Source organism: Canis lupus, chromosome 12 (assembly GCF_011100685.1).
Source record: "Canis lupus familiaris isolate Mischka breed German Shepherd chromosome 12, alternate assembly UU_Cfam_GSD_1.0, whole genome shotgun sequence".
NCBI lineage: Eukaryota > Metazoa > Chordata > Mammalia > Carnivora > Canidae > Canis > Canis lupus.
In genome coordinates, this window is record NC_049233.1 from 8,353,266 (window position 1) to 8,376,594 (window position 23,329).

At 46.6% G+C, this 23,329-nt stretch overlaps 1 long non-coding RNA gene across 1 annotated transcript in view; it reads left to right on the forward strand.

Moving 5' to 3' along the window:
* Positions 1–23,329, forward strand: part of LOC102156981 — a 38,558-nt gene that overhangs the window by 5,675 nt on the left and 9,554 nt on the right. The window contains exons 2-5 of the long non-coding RNA XR_005367651.1: positions 12,201–12,679; positions 13,110–13,254; positions 17,166–17,273; positions 22,603–22,723. This is a non-coding gene — a long non-coding RNA (uncharacterized LOC102156981). The remainder of the gene's footprint in view (positions 1–12,200; positions 12,680–13,109; positions 13,255–17,165; positions 17,274–22,602; positions 22,724–23,329) is intronic.

Consider the following 23,329-nt stretch of genomic DNA (forward strand, 5'->3'; position numbering starts at 1 on the left):
TCAACTGCTGAGCCACCCAAGTGTCCCTATAGTCTTGTATTCTTACCATGGTCTCTGTAAATCCAGTCTTCGCCTGCCTTTCTGGTCGTATCTCCCACCATTTCCCTGTCCACCCATGACTTTTGTGGGAGGTTTAGCTTGTGTGGGTCCCTTCCTCTATAAATGATATTTTACAAATGTATTAATATAAAGGCCAATACATGAATATCATATTTGGAACATTTTCTTCAACTGAAATGTTTGGGGTTCTTCTTCTTCTTCTTCTTCTTCTTCTTCTTCTTTCTTCTCCTTCTCCTCCTCCTCCTCCTCCTCCTCCTCCTCCTCCTCCTCCTCCTCCTCCTTCTTCTTCTTCTTCTTCTTCTTCTTCTTCTTCTTCTTCTTCTTCTTCTTCTTCTTAAAAGATTTTATTTGTTTATTCATGAGAGACACAGAGAGAGGCAGAGACATAGGCAGAGGGAGAAGCAGGCTCCATGCAGGGAGCCTGATGCAGGACTTGATCCCCAGACCCGGGATCATGAACTGAGCCGAAGGCACACACTCAACCACTGAGCCACCCAGTCATCCCTTTTTTTTTTCTTCTGATTTTAAAATAAAAATATTTTCATGGGCTCCTTTTAGTCTGGTGGGCCTGGGACATTGTCCCAACTACATCTAATGGATGAGTCAACCCTGTTCTAGAATTATTCTGTCTCTACCTCCCCAAACACTCTCTCTCTAACCCTTCATCCTGGCAAGCCCTACTCTTCCTTGGAGAGGGCTTCCCTGCCCGTCCCCAAGTCCCCAAGAGAGCTAGTGGTCCCCCATCATGTGCACTCACGCTTCCTGCACCCTGACGTCATGAGAAGCATCGCAGTCGAGAACCATATATTAATTTGTGTGATTCCCTGCTTGATGTCTATCTCCTCCACTAGACTGTACATCTCTGTAACCCCAGCACCTACCCCAATGCCTGGCATATGGTGGCATTTCATGATAAATATTTGCTGAATAAATAAATGCATTTGAAGTATAAAGAGACATCAGTAATGCTTAAAAACATTTGAATAAGAAAAAGAAAAAGTGGAAAGAAATACACCCAAAGAGTAACAATGTGTTTGAGGGAGGTAAGTAGTAGGAGGTAGAAAGCGTGGTAGGGGGCGCACCTGGGTGGCTCAGTTGGTTAACCATCTGCCTGCGCCAGGGTCAGGATCCCAGCATTCTGGGAAGGAGCCCCAAGCCAGGCTCCCTGCTTAGCGGGGAGTTTGCCTCTGCCCCTCCTTGTCTGCCTCGTGTGCTCTCTCTCTTGCTCTGCACTCTCTCTCCAATAAACAAATAAATTCTAAAAACAACAACAACAAAAAAAAAAGAAAGAAAGAAAGAAAGAAAGAAAGAAAGAAAGAAAGAAAGAAAGAAAGAAAAAAGGAAGGAAGAAAGAAAGAAAGAAGTAGATTTAAGAGTGATTTTTACAAAATTGCTAAGGGACTAGCTCTTGAATGTTCTCACTTTGAAAAATAAACAGTGATTATGTGATGTGATAGAGGTGTTTGCTACTAGAGGTAATCAAATTGCAAATATAGAAATATATCAAGTTGGTAGGTAAGTACACCTGAAACTTAATCAATGTTATATGTCAATTTCATCTCAATAAAAAAAGAGTTATTTTTATTTCCTTGGTTACACTTAAGTACATTTTCTAGTTCTTTCTCCATGAACATCTGTTGCTTGTGTATTAAAAATATTCAACCAAACAGTAGAGACACATTCTTTCCAGACAAGTACTGAGAGAAAGACCCTACTGGCTGCAAGCTCCTTGAGACACGGCTGTGTCTGTCTTGTTTCCAGCGGCGTCCCCGGTGATGGGCACATGATAGGTGCTCAATAAATATTTGTTGACGGATGGGATGCTGATCTTCGAGGTCTGCACTGGAGATGGTGACAGCAGGGAGGAGGCTGGGGAGGAGATGGGGATGCCACACAGTCAGCATAAGGGCAGAGTAAGGACCTTCTGGAGGTGGGATTATCAGACTCAGAGAGAAAGGTTTCATTTACCTGGACAACTGGATGGAAGAGGACAGCAGGGGGTGGGGGGTAGATCCTGAGCTCACCCTGGGGTTCCTTACATGTAAAGGTGCTCTTGTTACACTTGGTAGAATAAGCCTAGAGGGCAGTGAGACCAAAGGACCGGAATTCAGGAATCTGAAGGGACAGATTTGGGGGTCACAGCCCCCAGATGGTGGGCGTCTTCTTCAAGTGGGTCGATGGCCCACGGCTGCTCCCAGCCTGGAGCCCCAAGATGTTAGCAGCGTGTCTGGCTTCCGAATTCTGGGAGAAGAAGAGGGAGCTTTGCTGGGACAAGGATGCAAACCGGTTCCAGGAGCCAGATGGAAACTGGGGAGAACTGGATGAGCCTCTGAACACAACACTGGAGCTGAAACAACTCTCAGTTACCCCCACTGAGTCAGAGTCCAGACTGACATTTAAGAGAACAAACACACAGGAACATGTGGAGAGGTAGACCTTTCTGTTCAATAAAAATCACTGCCGTGACCCAGCTGAACCGTCCTTCAGCTCATGCCTGGACTGGAACCACTTCTCATTCCAGGTGCGTCCTTGCTCTGAAATGGGCGTATGAGTCACTTGGAAAAGAGGATTTGATTAGCAAAGATTCAATCAGACTACAGCTGTGGCCAAAAAGTGGGGCGCACCTGCAGGGCAAGCCTTCCCCGCAGGCAGCCAGATTGTCAGGCACCCCATTTGTGCCTGCCACTGTGCCCCAGATCTCACGATCAGGGAGCATGCCACTGGGTGAAGGCATGGCAGCCTCCGCAGTTCCTATTTCAAAATGTGAATGTCTCCTTTCATGGTAGCACATCCCAGTCGGTAAGAACTTACTGTAGCACATTTGTTCCCGATGAGGGTGAACTAGGATTAGGACCCTGAGAGAAGGGAGTTTTAATGAGGGAATGGAAGGATAGAGATAGAGGCTCCTGGGTGGCTCAGTGGTTGGGTGTCTGCCTTCCGCTCAGGTTGTGATCCTGGGATCCTGGGATCGGGTCCTGAATCAGGCTCCCCACAGGGAGCCTGTTCTCCCTCTGCCTATGTCTCTGCCTCTCTCTCTGTGTCCCTCATGAATAAAATAATATCTTTAAATAATTTTAAAAAAAGGACAGAGGTAGTTGCATAATTTGGTATGATGTAGAGGGTGGGGTGCAGCTAAAGGCTGTGGGCATGGAGGGGGATGGGGTACAGCATGGGAGGGGTCTGCACAAAGTGTCGCTGTGCTGTTCCAGGTACATGTGGAAACCAAGTGGGCTGATCCTGGAGTAGTTCACATCCATGCAACCCTGTGCCCCTTTTGTGGATTGTTCTTCGGTCAATATATGCTCCATGATTGTTCCCCACATGTACGGAAAACCTCTTCTTCCAGGGACCTTTCTTCAAAATTCTGTATCCTTTGAATCTCTTGGCATCACACTAGACACAGAGTTTGTGCGTTAATAAGACATGTCTATTGTTGGCTCAGGGAGGAGAGCTCTGCCAGAAGCCAAGCATCCAGTAGGCATTCCGATCACCTTCAACAATTTCTTCAAATGCCTACAGATCTGCAAATAGCAAAGAGCTCCACAAAGAGCTGCAGTCTCTACAAACACCAGTAAGCTCTGTAAACACCTTCAAGCTCTTCAAACAGCTGTGTGTTTTTTGAAAATTACAATTTTAAACTGTGATTTTAAAATCTTTAAACATTTACGAATGGGGGGCTCTACAAACAAGGAAGGCTCTGCAAACATCTGTGGGATCTGTGAACAGCTACAGGCTTTGCAAGTGACAGGCTCTGTAAACACCTGCAATCTGCAAGCACCTGCATGTTCTGCTCTGCAAACAGCTGTAGGTTCTGTAGCAATTGTCCACTAGACTGTAAAAGTATCAGCTACAGCCCAGACTTGAAAACACTATTACAGTTTTTTTTTTAAAAAGATTTTATTTATTTATTCATGAGAGACACAGAAAGGTGGGGGGCGCAGAGACAGGCAGAGGGAGAAGCAGGCTCCATTCAGGGAGCCCGATGTGGGACTCGATCCCGGGTCTCCAGGATCACACCCTGGGCTGAAGGCGGCACTAAATCGCTGAGCCACCCAGGCTGCCCCACTATTACGGTTTTTGAAATTGATCACTACGGACCCTTCCCATAAGGAATAAATATTAGGAAACAGATGGGAAGGGACAGGAGAGGGACAAGTGAATTTGATAAATAAAAAAGATTGTGGGCTTTGGGTAGGTTCAGTGAAACATCCATGGAATCATTTTTATGTGCTGAGAATGGTGCCACCGCAATGGGAAGCAATGGGAAGTGTGGAGAACCATATGCACTCACTGCTCAGGGAAATTCAAGCACCCTGCATCATTTCTGACAGTCATTGAGAATACCTGTACACAGACTCAGATTGATTTTCTTCTGAGGCATGATTACATGTACCTGGCTAATACCTCTGGTTATCAACTAAAGCAATAAAAACCCATCATAATCTACCTGCATACTGTATCCAAAGGTGATTGACATCTCCACTGACGGTTGCTGGCATCAGGGCTGGGCCAGTCTTGTCTGTGGAGACACAGGCACTCTAAGGGCAAAGAGCAGACCGGGACAGGGGACAGGACTCCATGCACGGCAGCTCCCCGGTACATGATACCCACGTGCCCCTGTGTGTCCTGCGAAGCATGGGAATGATGCTGAAGCGTTTGCTCCATTGAAGGCTTCTGGCAGGAGGAGGTGAGCACAGGACATATTCATTCTGGCCAAAGACTGGAGAGGAAGACGGCTGTTGAGATGAGAAGAAAGGAATAGTCCTAGGGGAACGTTGAAGCCACCATGCAGGCACTTTCTGACTGAGTGGCCTTGGGAAGATGATTTGACCTTTCTGAACTTTATTTTCATATTCTGTGGAAAACGGGAGTAGTAGTACTACCCACCTCACAGTGTTGTTGTAAGGATTAGATGAGTTTATGTTAACAAACTTCTCAGAACCGTGACGGCATGTGGTTAGCTTCATCTACGTTAGTTAGATGACAGCGATGATGAGGATGGTGGTGGTGATGACGATGGCAGTGATGATGGTGAAGATGAGGGTAGTGGTGGGGCTGCTGCTGCTGCTGCTGCTGCTGATGGCAATGGAGATTATAATTATTTCCTGGGGCTGCTATGACAAAGTACCACAAATTGGTGGCTTAAACCCCAGAAACTCGTGGTCTCACGGTCCATGGGAGCCTCAGATCAAGGTGATGGCAAATTTGGGCCCTTCTGAAAGTATGAGAAGGAATCAGTTCCACGTCTCTTTCCTAGCGTCCAGTTGTTTGCTGGCAAACTTTTGCATTCCTTGGCTTGTTGACTCATTACCCTGATCTCTGCTTTCACATTCACATGGCTTTCTCCCAATGTGTGTTTGTGTCTCTTTGTGTCCAGATTTTCCTAGGACTACCAGTTATATTGAGTTAAGGCCCCACCCTGATGACCTCATCTTGATCATCTGCAAAGACCCTTTTTCCAGATAAAGTCACATTTTTGAGTACTGGAAGTTAGGACTTCAACATTTTGGGGAGGACATAACTCAACCCATAACAGTGATGATGATGATGATGATGATGATGGCAGCCATGGTGGTGATTTCATGGTGCCCTTCCCTTTACTTATCTCTTTGTGCGTGATAGCAGGCTTCCTATGCTTAGAGCTTAAAGAAATGCCTGTTCATTACCCACTGTCAGATATTGCCCATTTTAAGGCCCGTAAGAAATACCTATCACATTGAATTGCAGTCAATCCCATCTTGCCATGACCTTACTGTCTGTTTTGGGTCTTCCATCCCATCTGAGACAGAGGGGGTGGAAATACTCAGCTGGGGAAGCAGGAAACAAGTTGTCGTAGCCAGCATCACTGTATCGATATTTCCAAGACTCTGAGCAAGTGAGGCAGGAGGCTGTATTGTTTTATTAGTGTCTGTATAAACAGATGGCAGGGGAGCACTCAGTTGTAACAGGAAGGAGTGATAAGGCATGAAGAGTCATAAACACTTGGGTGCAGGCTTCATCCCAGATGAGCCCAGGCCTTCTGTTTGCCCAGGTGTGGCCTTTCCCTCCTCCCAGGGTAGATTGCATCACCTGTTGCCCTGGGGGACAAAGGGTTAATCTGGGGGATGGAAAATAAATAAGCATATACTCCATGGCAACACCCTCACCCCCACACACAGCACACTCTTTTGGAATAATCCCACATTCTAGAAAAAAAAATAACTAAAAGGATAACAACAGTCCCCTTCTTACCTTCTCAGCATTTTCCAAAGCATTTGGGTAGACTCTTTTTTAAAAAAAGTAATTTATTTTGAAATCATTTCAAATTTACAGGAATGTTGCAAGAATAATACTGAGAACTCCGTTATCCCTTCACCCAGATTCTTTAACATTTCACCATATTTGCTTTGCCACCCTCTCCCTTTAGATACACCCATTCGGGATCCCTGGGTGGCTCAGCGGTTTAGCATCTGCCTTTGGCCCAGGGAGTGATCCTGGAGTCCTGGGATCGAGTCCCAGATCGGGCTCCCTGCATGGAGCCTGCTTCTCCCTCTGCTTGTGTCTCTGCCTCTCTCTCTCTGTCTCTCATGAAAGAATAAATGAAAACTTAAAAAAAAAAAAAGATACACCCATTCATCTCTTTCTGGATTTAAGAGCAAGCTGCAGACATAATGCCCATCACTCCTAAATACAGGAAAAATCTCTTATATGGATCACTCTACGGTTCTCCAGATAAGGGAATTGGCATTGGTAATGACTACCATTCAGTCCACAGACCCTGTTCAAATGTTGCCAACTATCCCAACCATGTCTTTTTTTTTTTTAAGATTTTATTTATTTATTCATGAGCCACACACACACACACACACACACACGCACACACACAAAGAGAGAGAGAGTGAGATGCAGAGACACAGGCAGAGGGAGAAGCAGGCTCTATGCAGGGAGCCTGATGTGGGACTCGATCCCGGGTCTCCAGGATCAGGCCCTGGGCTGGAGGCAGGCGCTAAACCGCTGAGCCACCCAGGCTGCTCCTCAACCATGTCTTTTTCCTTTTGTAGCCCCAGATAAAATCCAGGACCATGCCTTGCATTTACTTGTCATCTGTCTTCAATCTAGAAGTTTCTCCATTTTTCCTGCCTTTTGTGCCCTTAGCAGACCTAAAGCGTCCAGGCCTTCTATTCTGTAGGATGACCTTCAGTTTGGGTTCATCTGATGTTTTCTTTCAAGCAGCCCCAGGCCACTCATTCATTCTTGACGGGAACACCACAGATAGGATTCTGTGCCTTTATCCCTTGGTCCAGTTGTCTGCCAGGCTCCCGCACCACAAAGTTGCCATCTCTGCTTAGTAATCGCTACATATGTTGTGAGGAGATATTAGGAAATTATGCCAAAATCCTGATCCTCATCGAAACCTCTGCCCACCAGCTTTAACATCTGTTGACAACTCCTGTATCAAATATAACTACAGTGATTGCCAAATGGGAATGTCTCCATTTTCAGCATTCCTTCCATCATTTATTGGTTGGCATTCAACTACAGGGAAAACTTTCTTCTCTCCCCCATTTGTTTGTTTGTGTCAGAAAGGCTCATGGATTCCTATTTTATTTAATTGGTTGAAATGCATTAGAATTATCATTTATTGGGATCCCTGGGTGGCATAGCGGTTTGGCGCCTGCCTTTGGCCGAGGGCGTGATCCTGGAGACCCTGGATCGAATCCCACGTCGGGCTCCCGGTGCATGGAGCCTGCTTCTCCCTCTGCCTCATTCTCTCTCTCTCTCTCTCTCTCTCTCTCTCTCTCTCTCTGTGACTATCACAAATAAATAAAAAAAATTATCATTTATTTTAGTGTTCAAATTATCCCAAGTTGTGCCAGACAAAACCCCTTCAGGCTGGCTCCTTGTTTCCTTTGCCATGTTCTCATTGTGCTTTGAGCATTTCCTTAATTTCTGGTGCAGTAAAGCATTCCAGGCTTCTTTGTAATCTCTCTGCTCCAGCCTTGGAATCAGCCACTTCTACAAGGAATCCTGGTTCCTTTTTTTTTGTGTGTGTGTGTGTGTGTTTTGAATCCTGGTTCCTTTTAGTGGAAGATGGTAATTAGAAACCATGATCTGGGTGCTCAGTGAGTTGTTGCTACAGGGGCATCATTACTTCTAGGCCCTCTGAAAAGATAGAGTTAAGACATACATGTATATACAGACACTCTCATTCATAGTGGTTGTGTTTTCTAGAGTTCGCTGACAAAATTAGTGAGTGCTAGATCATTGCTCTTTAGGGGAAATACAAGGTTAGGTTCCTGCAAGCCTCTGGTCATATTTTCACCAACCAATCAATATATAACTTTGTTTTATGTATGTTTCCATCTAAAGACATCTTCTTTAATAGATATTGTTGACTCATGAACATTGAACACACTGGCATCAGCTCTATGACTCATGCCTGAACAAAGCTTGTCTAACATGTATTTATTTGCTGCACGAGGCACATCACAGCTTTCTAGACCATGACAAGGATACTTGTTATCAGTACAAAAGTCAAAACAAGGAGATAAAGTATCCCTGTTGGCCTTAGCTGAGAACACTCACATGGACAAACCAAAATTTTTTTACTTCTCTGTATATGTCTGTAACCTCAAAAGTGCTACAAGGGTTTACTTTGGGGTTGCAAAGACCTTTTAGTGAGTAGGTGAATTTGCAAATATGGAATAATAAGGATTAAAACTCATCCAACTCAATAGCAAAAAAACCCAATTTGATTAAAATTGGCAGAGGATCTGAACAGACATGTTTGCAAAAGACATACAGATGGCCAACAGGTAATAAAAAGGTGTTCAATATCTCTCATCCTCAGGGAAGTGGGAAATGGAAATCAAAACCACAGTGGGCTATCACCTCACATCTGTTAGAAAGGCCCTTATAAAGAGACAAGAAACAGCAAGGGTTGGCAAAGTTGGGAAAAGGGAACCCTTCATGTGCTGTAACAGGGAAACCAGTTTTCTACTATGGAAACCAGTATGGAGGGTCCTCAAAAAATTACAAATAGAACAACCAGGCGATTCAGCAATCCCACCTCTGGATATTTATCCAAAGAAAACAAGAACATTAACTCAAAAAGATGTGGCCTCATGTTTATTGCAGCGGTGTTTGTAATAGCTGAGATATGGAAGCAGCCCAAGTGTCCATTGATGATGGATGTGTGAATGAAGAGTGGTTGTATATACACGTAAAATATTGGAATGTTATCAGCTATAAAAAGATGGAAATCTTGCCATTAGTGACAACATTGGTGGACCCAGAGGGTATTATGCTAAGTGAAATAAGTCAGAGAAAGACAGATACCATATGATTTCATTTTATGTGCGGCATCTTAAAAAACAAACAAACAAAAAAACCCAAAACCCCCAGGATCATGGATTGAGGAAACAGATTGTTTATTCCCAGAGGTGGGGCTTAGAGGGTTGATGAAATGGATGAACAGTTCTAGAAAATACAAGCTTCTAGCTATAAAATAAATAAGCCCCAGGGATGTAATATACCACATGATGACTATAGTTAATAACATTGTATTGTATATTTGAAAGTTGTCCGGGCACCTGGGTGGCTCAGTCGGTTAAGGGTCCTATTCTTGATTTCAGCTCAGGTCACAATCTTAGGGTCAAGAAATTGAGCCCAGCTTGAGCTCCACCCAGTGTGGAGCCTGCTTGAGATTCTCTCTCTTCTCCCTCCCCCTCTGCCTCTCCTCCGTTTTCTCTCTCTCTTTTTCTCCCTCTCTCTAAAGAGAAGAAAGAAGAAAGAAAGAAAGAAAGAAAGAAAGAGAGAGAGAGAGAGAGAGAGAGAGAGAGAAAGAAAGAAAGAAAGAAAGAAAGAAAGAAAGAGAAAAAAAGTTATTGAGAGTAGATCTCAAAAGTCTTTGTCACAAGAAAAAGGAATTTGTAACTATGTGTGGTGACGGATGCTAATTTGATTTATTGTGGTGATTATTTCACGATATAGACAAATATCAAGTCACTATGTTGTGCACCTGAAACGAATACAATATTGTAAGTCAGTAATGTCTAAATAAAAGATGAGTTTTGGCTATATATGCATACAATGCATGTATACACGCATAATACATAATACACCACGCAGAGATACCCACAACCATTTCAGTATCTATCTGTGTAAATGTGTTTTAAAACTGTGAGTTCCTACTGATACTTCCTATTCCTTTTTTTTTTTTAAGATTTTCTTTTTTTATTCATGAGAGAGACACACACACACACAGAGGCAGAGACACAGGCAGAGGGAGAAGCAGGTTCCATGCAGGGAGCCCGACGTGGGACTCGATCCCAATCCCGGGATCATGACCTGAGCCAAAGGCAGGTGCTCAAGCACTGAGCCATCCAGGCACCCTGATACTTCCTATTCCAATCTGGAAGCTCTAGATCCTTCTAGCTTTCCCTTTTTCCATCTGTGTAAAACACCTCCCTGATAGTGAGAAATTTAGTTCCCTTTATCCACAATGTATTTACTTCCCGTGCCCACAACCTCTGAGCTGAGTCCTCTCCAGTCAGACACAATGCCTCTGCGCAACCCTTGCTCCTCCTGGTCTCACTCCTTCAGCTGCTAAGTGTTCCCATCCTTCTGTGAAGAGAAGAAATGTAGGGGAAGCTCAGGTAACCATTAGTATCCACTGGCCTGGTGATGTAGGCAGACTAAGTATTTTTACCCATTTTACAGATGAGGCTCCAAGAAATGGATCATCTCGCCTGAGGTCAACAATGAGTAACTCCAAGTACTGAGGGAATCAAATGTGCGGGGCCTGAGACTCAAACTCCATCTCAGACAGTGAGAAAGGAAACCAGGAATGGGAAGCCCGGAATATTTTTTCGAACCTTTCCAGGGCATCCCCCTGTAGCCGAGGTGAAGAGCCCCAGATCTGGGCTGCATGAGTCCAGATAAAATCCCCATTAAGTCATCTGAACACATCTCAGGCAGGCTGCTGAGATGTTGGGGAAGAGTCCTGGGGCAAAAAGCAGCCACCTCGAGGATGCATGAGCCTGATCTTTGCATGAGATTGTCCATCACAGCTGTGGCTGAAACCACACCAGTGCCGGGGGGAGGTGATGCAGGCAAGCAGGGGCATCTGCTTCCAACACATGTCAGAGAGGGGTGATAACTTGGGGGTGGTGGTGGCTGGCTCTTCCTGGGTCAGCTGAGAGGGCTTCTGGAAGGGTGAGCAAGTGAGGAGGAGCTGGTACTTAGAGATCCAGGGCTGGAAATCAACCTTGATCCTAAGGGCTTTGGTTTTGTTTCTGATAACTCAGTGATGAGGACTGCCCCCATCTGTGGGTGATGATGCTATGATGGCAGATGGTGTCTCAAGCTTGAAAATGTGGAGCACAGTCTTTTTTTTAAATTATTTATTTATTTTTAAATATTTTATTTATTTATTTGACAGACAGAGAGGGAGAACAATTGGAGGCAGGGAGGAACAGAGGGAGAGGGAGAAGCAAGCACCTCACTGAGCAGGGTGCCCAAAGTGGGGCTTGATCTTGGGACTGTAGGATCATGACCTGAGCAGAAGGCATATGCTTAACCAACTGAGCCAAGCAGGCATCCCCTGTGGAGCACATTTAGCACTGCTCCCACCTCCAGTCGTCCTGCCTGTTGCCCAAAGACAGCAATGCATGAGATCATCCCCTGTTGGCTGGGATCTTGGGAGAGTGGGACACTGTCCATTCGGAGGGAATTTTAGGGAAGCTCAATGTTGCAGTGAGGAATTGCATTAGGCTGCTAATAAGAGAGATTCAAAATGATAGTGGCTTAAGAAGATAGAGTTTGGTTTTCTCTGAAGTAAAAGAAGTCCATAGATAAGCCAGTCTAGAGTTTTAGTGTCAGGTCTGTGACATCGTGATGTCTCAAGCTCCTTCCATCTTTGCATGTTCCATCCTTTGGTGGTATCATAGTCCAAGATGGCAGCTGGAGCTCCAGACAACACATCCATGTTTGAGGAAGGAAGGAGTATGGGAGATAAGGCAAAAGGCACTTGTCAGCTCAATTAGGATCCTTACTTTATTTCCTCTGAAACCTTCCCCTTCCTTCACCATCAGGGTATCATCAGCCATCCTGCTGTGAAAGGGAGTCTGGGAAATGTTTATTTGTCTCTTTGTTTTAAGCTGGATGCCTCCCCACTTCCAACAATACAATGGTATAATAAAGAAGAAAGCGAGGATGGATATGAAATAGCAACGAGCAATCTCCACAGAAGGCTGAGAGCTCTCCAGGCCCTCAAAGGAAATGGTTCAAATCCAGGATGGACAGAAACCCTGGAAAGAAATCCCACGTGTGCGATACCCTGCCCAGCCTTCAGCGATGACGCTGATGGTGGCAAAGGGTCCTGGGGGCTTAAGGCAAGTGCTCTCAGCTGACAGTGACCCCATCTGGGAAGCCCCGTGTCCTCTACCAAGGGGAGAGCAGGCTGGGACTTTGGTCCTGCTTGGATGCCTTCTTCTATGACTCAGCCACACTTAACTCTTTTTTTCCACTTGCCTGGGCCAGGGGACATTAGAACCTTCAGGGATCAGCGGTTCCATGCCCGGGAGGAATCTGAGGTGGACTGGGAATGCAGAGGCCCACGGACTGGCCCTGTCAGGAGGTAGTGAAAGGTTGGGGAGGAATAAAGTCAGACAGCCGCATACTCAAATGAGTTTGACCCCCAGAAAGGAACCGCCTAAGTCCCAATTCAATTCCTGGTACCAACTGAACTGACCTTGATTAAATGGGAGAGGGGAGGGGGGCTCGCGAACTCAAGGGTCTCTCACCCCTCCCCCTTGCTCCTGGGAAGGAGCCTGACCCAGGGAGCCCTTTCCTGATCTCTGAGGCACGTGATGGAAGGGGGGAGTGGGACTATCCACTCCTAGGGTTAAAGTCTCCCTTTCCTTGCTTCTTGAACCTGAACACCCCCACCCCAGTACTTACTCCTTCCACCCCCGTGCTTAAACATTTACCTGACCCTGGTCAAATGGCTTTCCAGGGGCTTTGGCCCCAAGGCACGGATGACTGCTGAACATCACCCATTTGTTCAGAATCGCAGATACTGACTTCAATACCCTCTGCCCAGGCCCTCTGTCCCAGCCTTCCCCGCAACCAAGGCCAACCACCTTTCAGCCTTGGACTGCCTCCCAAATGCCATTCACGTGCTCTGAGCTCCTCTTATCACCAAAGCACCAGGTTTGTCCTCAGAATGCAAAGAACATGGGAAGAGTGTGGTGGTGGTGGTGGTGGTGTGTGTGTGTGTGTGTGTGTACGATGGCGAGCTGGGATTGTTATAGTCACCTGTAAATGACAGGTCAAGGAGAGCTGTAAACCTGGCTTTGACACCTGTGTGACCTCAGGCAAGTGATGTAAACTTCCCTGGGCCTCAGTATTTTCATCTGTGAAGTGGGAATAACTTGATGGATAGATAGATAAATAGATAGCAGAAAGACAGACAGACAGATAATAGAGAAATAGAGATAATAGAAGTTTTTCAAGGCTCAAGTGAGATCAAGGGTACTTATAAATTGCTGAAGATTGAGAAAATCTACAAGGAAATATTTAACTCCTGCCTGGCTTCCTTTGGGTATTTCCCCAGGGGTCAGCATTTGGGCAGTCCTGCACACTGAGGGGTGATATATCTGGTTGTTAAATCTTGGAAGCCAAGAAAAGCATAGCTAGTTTAGATGGAGTTTCTCAATTGTTCAAAAGTTTTTGGCACTTTCAACACTAATACACAATGTTGGGCATTGCCTGAAATACTTTTAAATGGTCATTTCAGCCCTTTTTCCAAATCACACTGTTTTCAGTTAAAAAATTACATCTTTTGGGATCCCTGGGCAGCTCAGTCAGTTAGGCGTCTTCCTTTGGCTCAGGGCATGATCCTGGGGTCCGGGGATGGCACAGAGAAAGAGGCAAAGACACAGGCAGAGGGAGAAGCAGGCTCTCCACAGGGGGCCAGATGTGGGACTCGATCCCAGGACCCCAGGATCATGCCCTGAGCCAAAGGCAGATGCTTAACCACTGAGCCACCCAGGCACCCCTATAAAGAGTAATTTAGAAGTTTTCCAAGGTAAGTGCCACTAACTAAAGAAAAGCATGCTTTGTTGGGCAAGTTCAAAATGACAAGTTCTAGGTGTGTAGATTAGGGATTGACCATAGTTAAAAGTGGGGTTGATATTCCACATTAGAGCATCAACAATTGCTGAAAACTGTTTCAGGATGTGATGTGTGGAATTCTTGCATCTTGCATCATGAGAAATCATCTGGTTCCTCATCACACGTTTCAAGTCTGGTTCGCACATGATGGGAGAGATGGTTTCAGATCATTGATCTTTTCCTAAGTGTGTCTGCACACATAACACATGGTGGCTATACATAGCTTCCATTTCCAATAAAAGCACAGCCAAATTGGAAAGAATCAGCCCTCTCTTGTCTCATTTTAGTATTGTTCAATAATAAGAACCCAGGACATCTTGTTGTGCTTTAAAAATAATTTTGATCAGATGAATGCAAATTATGGATCCGCTGATGAGCACTGCAAGGCAAACTGCCAAACCCCATATTGGGTGGTTATGCTTTAGAACCAGTATTTTTCTACTTCCCCTTCCTAATCAACCAGCCATCGCAGATAGAAGACAATAAATGACAGTATCTGAAAACTATTGAAGGTGGTTTAATGGTTAAAAAATAGACATCAGCTATCTCCTGTGTCTAAGAAGCTTCACCCCACTGAGCCACCAGGTCTGCTGGCTCCTCTGGTAGGCTTTCACATCTCCCTGAGGAGAAGTTTTTAATTTACTTTTGAATAGCTAATATGGTCAGGTGGTTTCGGATGCAAAAACTACAAAAGCAAAGTTGAATTGCTGGGTCAAATGAATATGCATTTATAATTCCAATAGCTGTAGCCAAATTGTTCTCCAGAGGATTTGTTCCAATTTCCACCCTCAGCAGAAGAATCTGAGTGCTGTTTCTACATATCTTTGTCAACTCAGTATACTGACAAATGTTTGATGTTTGTAGGTGGAAATCCTATGTTGGTGCTTGTTTAAATATGCAGTTTCCTTATTGCAGGTGAAATTGGGCATCGTTTCAAATGCTTGAGCCAGTCAAATATTTTCCCCCTGTGGATTGTCTGTTGATGTCTTTTGCTCACTTTTTTTTTTTTCTATTGAAGTGTGTTCGGTTTTTTTCTTAGTGATTTGTGGAAGCTCTTTATATATATATTAGGGAAATTACTTGTTTATGATATTAACCACAAATTCTTTCCCAAGTTTGTAGCCTGTCCTTTGATTTTGTTTAGGATAGCATCTACCAGGCAGCCAGGGCCCAGCAGTTCAGCACTGCCTTCAGCCCAGGGTGTGATCCTGGAGACCCGGGATCAAGTCCCACATTGGGCTCCCTGCGTGAAGCCTGCTTCTCCCTCTCCCTGTGTCTCTGCCTCTCTCTCTCTCTCTGTGCCTGTCATGAATAAATAAATAAAATATTTAAAAAAAAGGATAGCATCTACCAGGCAGAAATTTGAAAAAAAAAAATTTTTTGGAGTTAAATTTATCAAGCTTCTTTTTTTTTTTTTTTAATTTATCAAGCTTCTATTTTACTTCTAGATTTTGTGTCGTAATTAGAAAGGCCTCAGGGTGAGAAAAGCGAGTATTTAATTTCTTGAAATTATAAGGCACTGACATGGAAATAGGCACCATCATCCCCTTTATCTCCAAGTCCCTGGTTAGGAAGACCTTGGGAAACGCTGGGCTTTCATAAGGCTTTTGGTGGTATAAGTTGATTCACTCCAACCACTACACTGAATCAGAGTGAAGACCAAGGGAAGTCCACACAGAGGTGATGTAGAAAGTCTATTTACTTTCCCTTCGGGGACCTTGCTGTCTTTTCTTAAAGCTCTCCCAGGTAGAGAAAGCTCAAACTGGAATGATTTCTGCATGTACCCTCTTCCTGACTCTGCTGGGAAAGTGGGAGAGAGGATCCTATTGGCCCCAAGGAGGGAGGCAGATTCTCTGTGAGGACCAGGGACTGTGCTTTGAGGGAAGGGTGGAATGTCCGCCTTTGGTGGGGGGGTGGGGGTCTTAGCTACTTCCCTTCTTCCACCATCTTCTCTGGCCCTCTCCCTCCTAGAACCTCTATTATTCCTTTCAGAATGCCTGCCCTCAGTGCCCAGCACCCTGCCCTTGAGCCACATCTTGAGGACTGGTTCCTCTCATTAATATCTGCACTTCAGGGAACAGTGTCTCAGGCCCCTGGGTAGCTCAGTGGTTGAGCATCTGCCTTTGGCTCAGGTTGTGATCCCAGGATCCTGAGATCGAGTCTCACATTGGGTTCCCCGGAGGGAGGCTGCTTCTCCTTCTGCCTATGTCTCTGCCCCTCTCTCCGTGTCTCTCATGAATAAATAAATAAAATCTTAGAAGAAAGAAAGAAGAAAGAAGAAAAGAAAGAAAGAAAGAAAGAAAGAAAGAAAGAAAGAAAGAAAGAAAGAAAGAAAGAAAGAAAGAGGGATCCCTGGGTGGCGCAGTGGTTTAGCGCCTGCCTTTGGCCCAGGGCGCGATCCTGGAGACCCGGAATCGAATCCCACGTCGGGCTCCCGGTGCATGGAGCCTGCTTCTCCCTCTGCCTATGTCTCTGCCTCTCTCTCTCTCTCTCTGTGTGACTATCATAAATAAATAAAAATTAAAAAAAGAAAGAAAGAAAGAAAGAAAGAAAGAAAGAAAGAAAGAAAGAAAGAAAGAAAGAAAAGCAGTGCCTCAGTTAACAGTGAGTTGGGTTTACTGAAAGGAGAAGGTTGGGAAGCTCAAGCTGCAGGGTCTCTCACTTACGTGGGCCCCTTCCAGGCCCTGTGATGGACCCCAGCAGTGTGTGTTCCCATCGCCATAGGTTTTTGTAAAATTTGTCATTTTGGAGGATTTTTCTCAGAGTGTCCCCTCCCACATTTTTGGAGCTTCAACTCCCACAATCCATGGCTGATCTATATACTTCCACAACTCAGGCAAGCTGGAGGAAGAGCTTTATTTGGGAGGGGAGAATTTTCCTGCCCTCTCTGAAATCCCGTGGGGCCATCTCAGCCAGGGGCTCACAGAACACTCTGCCTTCTTCTTCAGTGCTGTGTCACCAGTCCCTCGTGCAGAGCCTGGTCTCTAGCACAGAAAGAGCCAGCAAGTGAATGAGCAAATAACCTGCCCCAGCTGGTCCCGGTGTGACAGCAACATGTAAGTGGTCGCCTTCCCCTATCAGCCCTTCTCAGAGGAGGGGATTGAAAGGAGATGCAGCCCAAAGGCTGGTTCCCTCCCCCAGGCCCAGCTCAGTAGCAACCTCCTCTTGGCTGTGCTTAGAGGTACAGGGGGCCCCTTGGATGCAGGGTGGGAAAGAAGGTGGTGTCCTTGGACAAGAAGCATTCAGAGTTCTCTGGGGTGGGGTGGGGTGTGTGTCCAAGTGGCAGTGGAAGTTTCTGAGTGGGAAGGAGAAGGAGAGAAAGCAGCCTCATGGTCCATATCTACTCACCTCTTGCCTCCTCCCAAGCTCAGCCCTCTTCCTCTGTCATCCCTGCCTTTCAAACCCTTCCTAACTGGCAGGTATTTCCAGATAATCTCCAATCCAGACCACACCTTACTTCAGTGTGTCCTTGGGGATTTTGGATGAGATTAGCTATGTTTGTTCATCCACTCCTATTGTTGGGTCTCCTCAGTCCTCTCCAAGGCTCTGTAATTCCTACTCCTGACATCCTGCCAGGGCCCCTCCTTCCTGGTGGGATCAGCCTCCCTCCTCAGACTAGGAGCTCTCTGTTCCCTGCTGACTGTTGGTATTGCTGCAAAAGTTAAGAACAAAGCAGTGGGGCAGAGAAGGGTCACTCTCAGACAGGGATGGGGGTGAGTGGAGACCAAGAAGGTGTTTGAAAAGCACGTGGGCTTTTCTCCTTTTTTTTCCCTTCTTTTTTTAATTAAAGAAAAATTGGCACTAGGTTGGACTTTAACTTCAAAATTCCAAATATATAAGGAGCGCCGAGTGAAATGATATGAAAAAGTATCCCCCAGCCCTGTCTTCTAAACACCTCATTCCCCTTCTTGCCCTCAAATGCTATTACCGGCCACTACCATCTTTGAAATACATTTATGTAGGCTTAGACTTTCCCTTTAATTAAAAGAAAAAAATGGTGTGTCACCACTTTGGAAAACTGGCCATAACTTTAAAGCTGACAACTTGCATACCCTATGACCGGGTAAAGCCTTTCCTAGGTTTCTCCCCAAAGAAATGCACATGTCTGTGCACCATGAGACTTCAAAATGTTCCTAACAGCATCCTGTATAAAAAATATCAAACATTGGAAACTTCCAAAATATCCGTCAAAGGTAGAATGGATAAATAAGTTATGGAATATTCTTATAATGAGATATTACGCAGCAACGGACCTGAACACGTGGTCGTTATGTGAGACCACGCAAACATGTCTCATAAACATGTTGAGTGAAAGAAGCCAGATTCAGAAAGGGGATTGTGTCGTTTGGTTTATAGAAACACAGCAACCATGAACCTATAGCGTTAGGTGTCAGGCTGGTGTCACCTTTAGAGGAAGAGAATGTGGGTGACAGGGCCACCAGGAGAGAGGTACCTGAAGCGCTCCAGGTCGCTGCTTGGGCTCAGGACACCGAAGACTTTGTGTCCTGTGTCCAGGGTCCACAGTGCATTGAGCTGAGGACCCACAACAAAATACGGGTGGGAGTGACACCATGACGGAGGAAAAGCAACCCAGCTGAGAAATGTGGTGAGCCCCCCAGGGCTCAGGGCAGACCAGATGACCAGCCCTCCACTTGGTCCTGGCAGCATGCCAGCCTGAACGGGGCTGGGAGACAAAGAAGGTGGTGAGTAAAGCACAGGATTTGAATCAAAAACCTTCCCATTCCATTCGACAGACACCAAAGCCCCCTCCCTGGGCGAGACACAGGTCTAGGCTCCTCGGGGACCTGAGATGAAGAAGACTGTGTCTGCTCTCATGCTTTCTCTCCGGTGGGAGAAAGACGCGCAGATAGATGAATAGTTAGCATACCACCGTGACACATGCCGGGGAGGTTTGTGCTGCGTCATAGGGCCCTGAAAAGGAAGTATGTGACCTGAGCTGGGAGATGACACACGAGAGCTGAGTCCTGAAGGAACTCAGGAACTCAGGTACCGCGGGGCCCCAACAGCGCTCTAGGCAGGGGCATGACATGTGCAAAAAGCTCAGAGGTAGGGAAGGTCATGGTGCGTTGGGAAACTGCATTTTCTCGGGAGCATAAAATCTGTGCAGCAAAGTGAAAAGACGTGAGGAAGGAAATGGCCCAGGGCAGGGCCTGGAACTGTGAAGAGCTTGGCTCACCTCGCTTGGGAGTTTGGACAGGAGCCCACCCTTCATTCATCTACCTCTTCCCTTTCTCTCTCTCTCTCTCTTTTAAAGATTTTATTTATTTATTCATGAGACACAGAGAGAGAGAGAGAAAGAGAGAGAGAGAGGGAGGGAGGGAGGCAGAGACACAGGCAGAGGGAGAAGCAGGCCCCATGCAGGGAGCCCGACGTGGGACTCGATCCCGGGTCTCCAGGATCAGGGTCTGGGCTGAAGGCGGCGCTAAACTGCTGAGCAACCCGGGCTGCCCAATTTCTCTTTCTTTCTCTCCTTCTCCTTCTCTTTCTCTCTCTCTCTCTCCACCTTTCCTCGCTCCCTCCCTTTTTGGTTCATTTTCCTTTTCCCATTATACAACCAATACGTGCCCCCTGCAACAATTTTGGAATATGCAAAAGCCAAGAGTGGAAGCTCAGTGAAGACAAGAACTTTGCTAATACCCCATCATGTCCCCAGGCACTATTTGTGGCACCTGACATGAGGCAGATGCTCAAAAAAAAAAAAAAAAAATTTGCTGATGACGTGGCTGCTGTGCGGCACCCTGCAGGTACAATCTGGGCAACAGGGGACTGTTGCCCTTGGAGTCACTCTAATTAACCAGTAACAGTAACCCAGCAAGTGCCATGACAGGGAATTGGGGCAGAAACATCTAGCTTTGGCAGATGGTGGAGAATCCAGGGAAGGCTTCCTAGAGAGCAGTGCAGAGCTCAGAGCAGAAAGTCTGAGCAGGTATTCATCAGAGGGAGTGTGTTCCAAGCAGAGGGAAGAGCATTTGTGGAGGAGGCCCAGAGGCAAGGGAGCTGGTGCAGCGGGAAGAGGATAGTTGACTTTGGGGATGAAAGGGCTACCATATAGAGCTGCAGGAGGGGAGCAGAGGTGAGTACAAAGTGGAGCAGGAGTCGTATCTCGAAGGCCAAAGTAAACATCTGGGTCTTGGACTTGAGGACAGTGGGGTTTAGGTAAGAAAGTGTGGTATACTTTGTAGCAAAGGGAATAGGTTGGAGGGGGCAGGGAGATAGAAGGCAGGCAGATAAGAGACTTTTAACACCAGGGGACAGAAGGGAGGGTGGTCCAGGCGAGGGCAGAGGCCCTGGCAATGATAGGCCAAAGAGCAGGATTCTGAAAGTCCTCAAAAGGCAGATTCTGAAAGTCCTCAAAAGGCAGTCCTCAAAAGGCAGTCCTCTGCTGGTCTCAGAGCACCTGGCTGGGTCAGCTGGTGGCACATGACGCTCTTGACCTTGGGGTTGTGGGTGCGAGCCTCACATTAGGTGTAGACATTACTTAAAAATAATATATTAACACTGTTTTCCAGAGTGACTATACCAGCTTGCACCATTCTGTTGGTGGCAACAGTGCAAGAGAGTTCCCAGCAATTGCACTACTGGGTGTTTACCCCAAAGATAGAGATGTAGTGAAATGATGGGACACCTACACCCCAATGTTCACAGCAGCAATGTCCACAATAGCCAAACTGTGGAGGGAGCCACGATGTCCTTTGAAAGATGAATGGATAAAGAAGATGTGGTATATATATATATACATACACACACTATGGAACATTACTCAGCCATCGGAAGAGACGAATACCCACCATTTGCTTCGATGCGGATGGAACTGGAGGGTATTATGCTGAGTGAAATGAGTCAATCGGAGAAGGACAATCATCATATGGTTTCACTCACGTGTGGAATATAAGAAATAGTGAAAGGGACAATAAGGGAAAGGAGGAAAACTGAGTGGGGAAAAATTAGAGAGGAAGACAAACCATGAGAGACTCCTAACTCTGGGAAACAAAGGGTTGCAGAAAGGGAAGAGGATGGGGTGGGGGAGGATAGGGTAACTGGGTGATGGGCACTGAGGAGGGCACTTGATGGGATGAGCACTGGGTGTTAGACTAGATGTTGGCAAATTGAATTTAAATTAAAAAAATGTTTTAAAAAATAAAGGAAGACTGGCTTTGGGGACTGAAGAGTGAGGGGGCAAAGGTAGAGAGAAGTCTAGCATGACTCCCGGTTTCCAGCCTGGATACTGGACTCAATTAGGGGAGGAGCCCTAAAAATTATGCAAATGCTATGCAAAGTTCCTGCCATTTCTTCTTATTATTCAAATGCAGTCTGCTTGTGGTTCAGTCAATGATGCCTCTCAGAAGTGACAGATGGCCCATGCTGCCCTCCACTGGCTCTCAGTCCCCTGCCCTCCCCTCGCCAGCCTGCTCCTTCCTGTCTGAAGGGCTCAGCCCAGCTTTGGTTCTCGGTCTTTGGACTTTCTTCAAGGTCCCTTCTCCTCCCTCCACTCCCTGGTTCTTAAGAAAGCAGAAATTTTTCCTCTCTGGCCCTGAGCCCAGCTGCCAGCCTAGGATTGCATGAGCCCTCCCCTCTGTCACCTGCTCCTTGCTCATTCCTGCATGGAAATGCCCCACCAGGGATGGGCGGGCTCAGCCACCCCGACTCGCCTTCTTCCGCCTGGGGTTTTCTGCTAGCCTGTCAGGCTGTCCCTTCCTCCATCTTTGGTCCTCTCAAATTTCTAACGAAGCCACAGCTTCTTTGAAAACCTTCACCCTTCCAGGCCCCCCTTGATTGTGTGTGAGTGTGTGCACGCACACGGACAGGCACAACCAGAGCTAGAGGTCTGCTCCAACACAGGCACGTGGTCACCCTGACCCTGACGCACGGCCACCTGCAGGGAGATGTGCCAGACTGGAAGCTCCCCAGGGCAGAGACTGGTCTGATTGGTTCGTTTCACATCCCCAAAGCCTGGCACTCAGGAGATGCTCAGGAAACATCTGTCAAATGGAAGAATGTGGCAGATTGGGACATGGGCTGTACAGACCCCCCTTCAAGAAAGGACTTGCTGCCCAGTTGCAAGGAGTGTAGTGAGCTGAGAGCTCTAGGTCTTAGCCTCTTCCAGAACCCTGGGCCTGGGGCTAGGGTGTGGAGAGTGGGTCACCCAGGACACAAAGTACTAAGCCCTCCTGTGAGCATGTGCTGTGGGCACTGCCTCACCTCTCCAGTCATGACCTTGAAGGCCAAGGGCTGAGCATGACAGTGGTTCTAGGGCCTGGCCCTTTCTGCCCAGCTTGGTCAGGGCTCCTCTGCCAGGCAATCTCTGCTCCACAGTTTCCCATCAAGCTGGTGTCCAGCCGTCAGATCTGCCGTTTCCTTTCACAGAAGTCACTCCACCGTGACCCTTCCCCATGCCCACCTCCACCTCAGCAGCTGCTTCCTGGAGAACCTGGCCTGCTGAACAGGTACATCCAGGTGACAAAGAAATGGACACACACATGGCCATGTGAGTACCCCTTGCTCAGTCTTGAATCCTGTGCCCAGCATGTATTAGGTGCTCAATAAGTCGCCAGAGAATGGCTGAATGGCTGAATCACCAAGATGCCCGAAGACTTGGTGGGAGGCCAGTGACCAGATATGTTGACCTAGCTAGACGTCCCTAAACTGGGGTTCCCAAGGCACCCTTGAAGGCAACAGTGGAGGTGAAAGAGTTCTTTCCGTGGAATCCCAATCTCGTGGAATACGTGCTTTTAGATGAGATAAGGCCATTCGGGTTAACTAAAAGGCCCAACCTTTTGTTTTGGCAGGAATGATATCAGAGCAGTGTGGTAACATGGGGTTATCTTGGGGTGAGCAATAGTTCCCAGGGGCAACTCCGTACAAACATGTTTTTCACTGGGCACAGTGGAGGCGGAAGTGAGGAGTGGGGAGGAAGGTCACTGGCTCTGGATGGTCATATGAGGCATCCTCAGACAAATAAATCATCCCACATCCCAGAGCCTCAGCATTCTCCCTTGTGGAAGCAGAACAGGCCTCAGAGTCTGGGTATTTTAATCCTGTCTCAAGATACTTTCCCTTCCATTATCTCATTTAATTGTCACATGCATCCTAT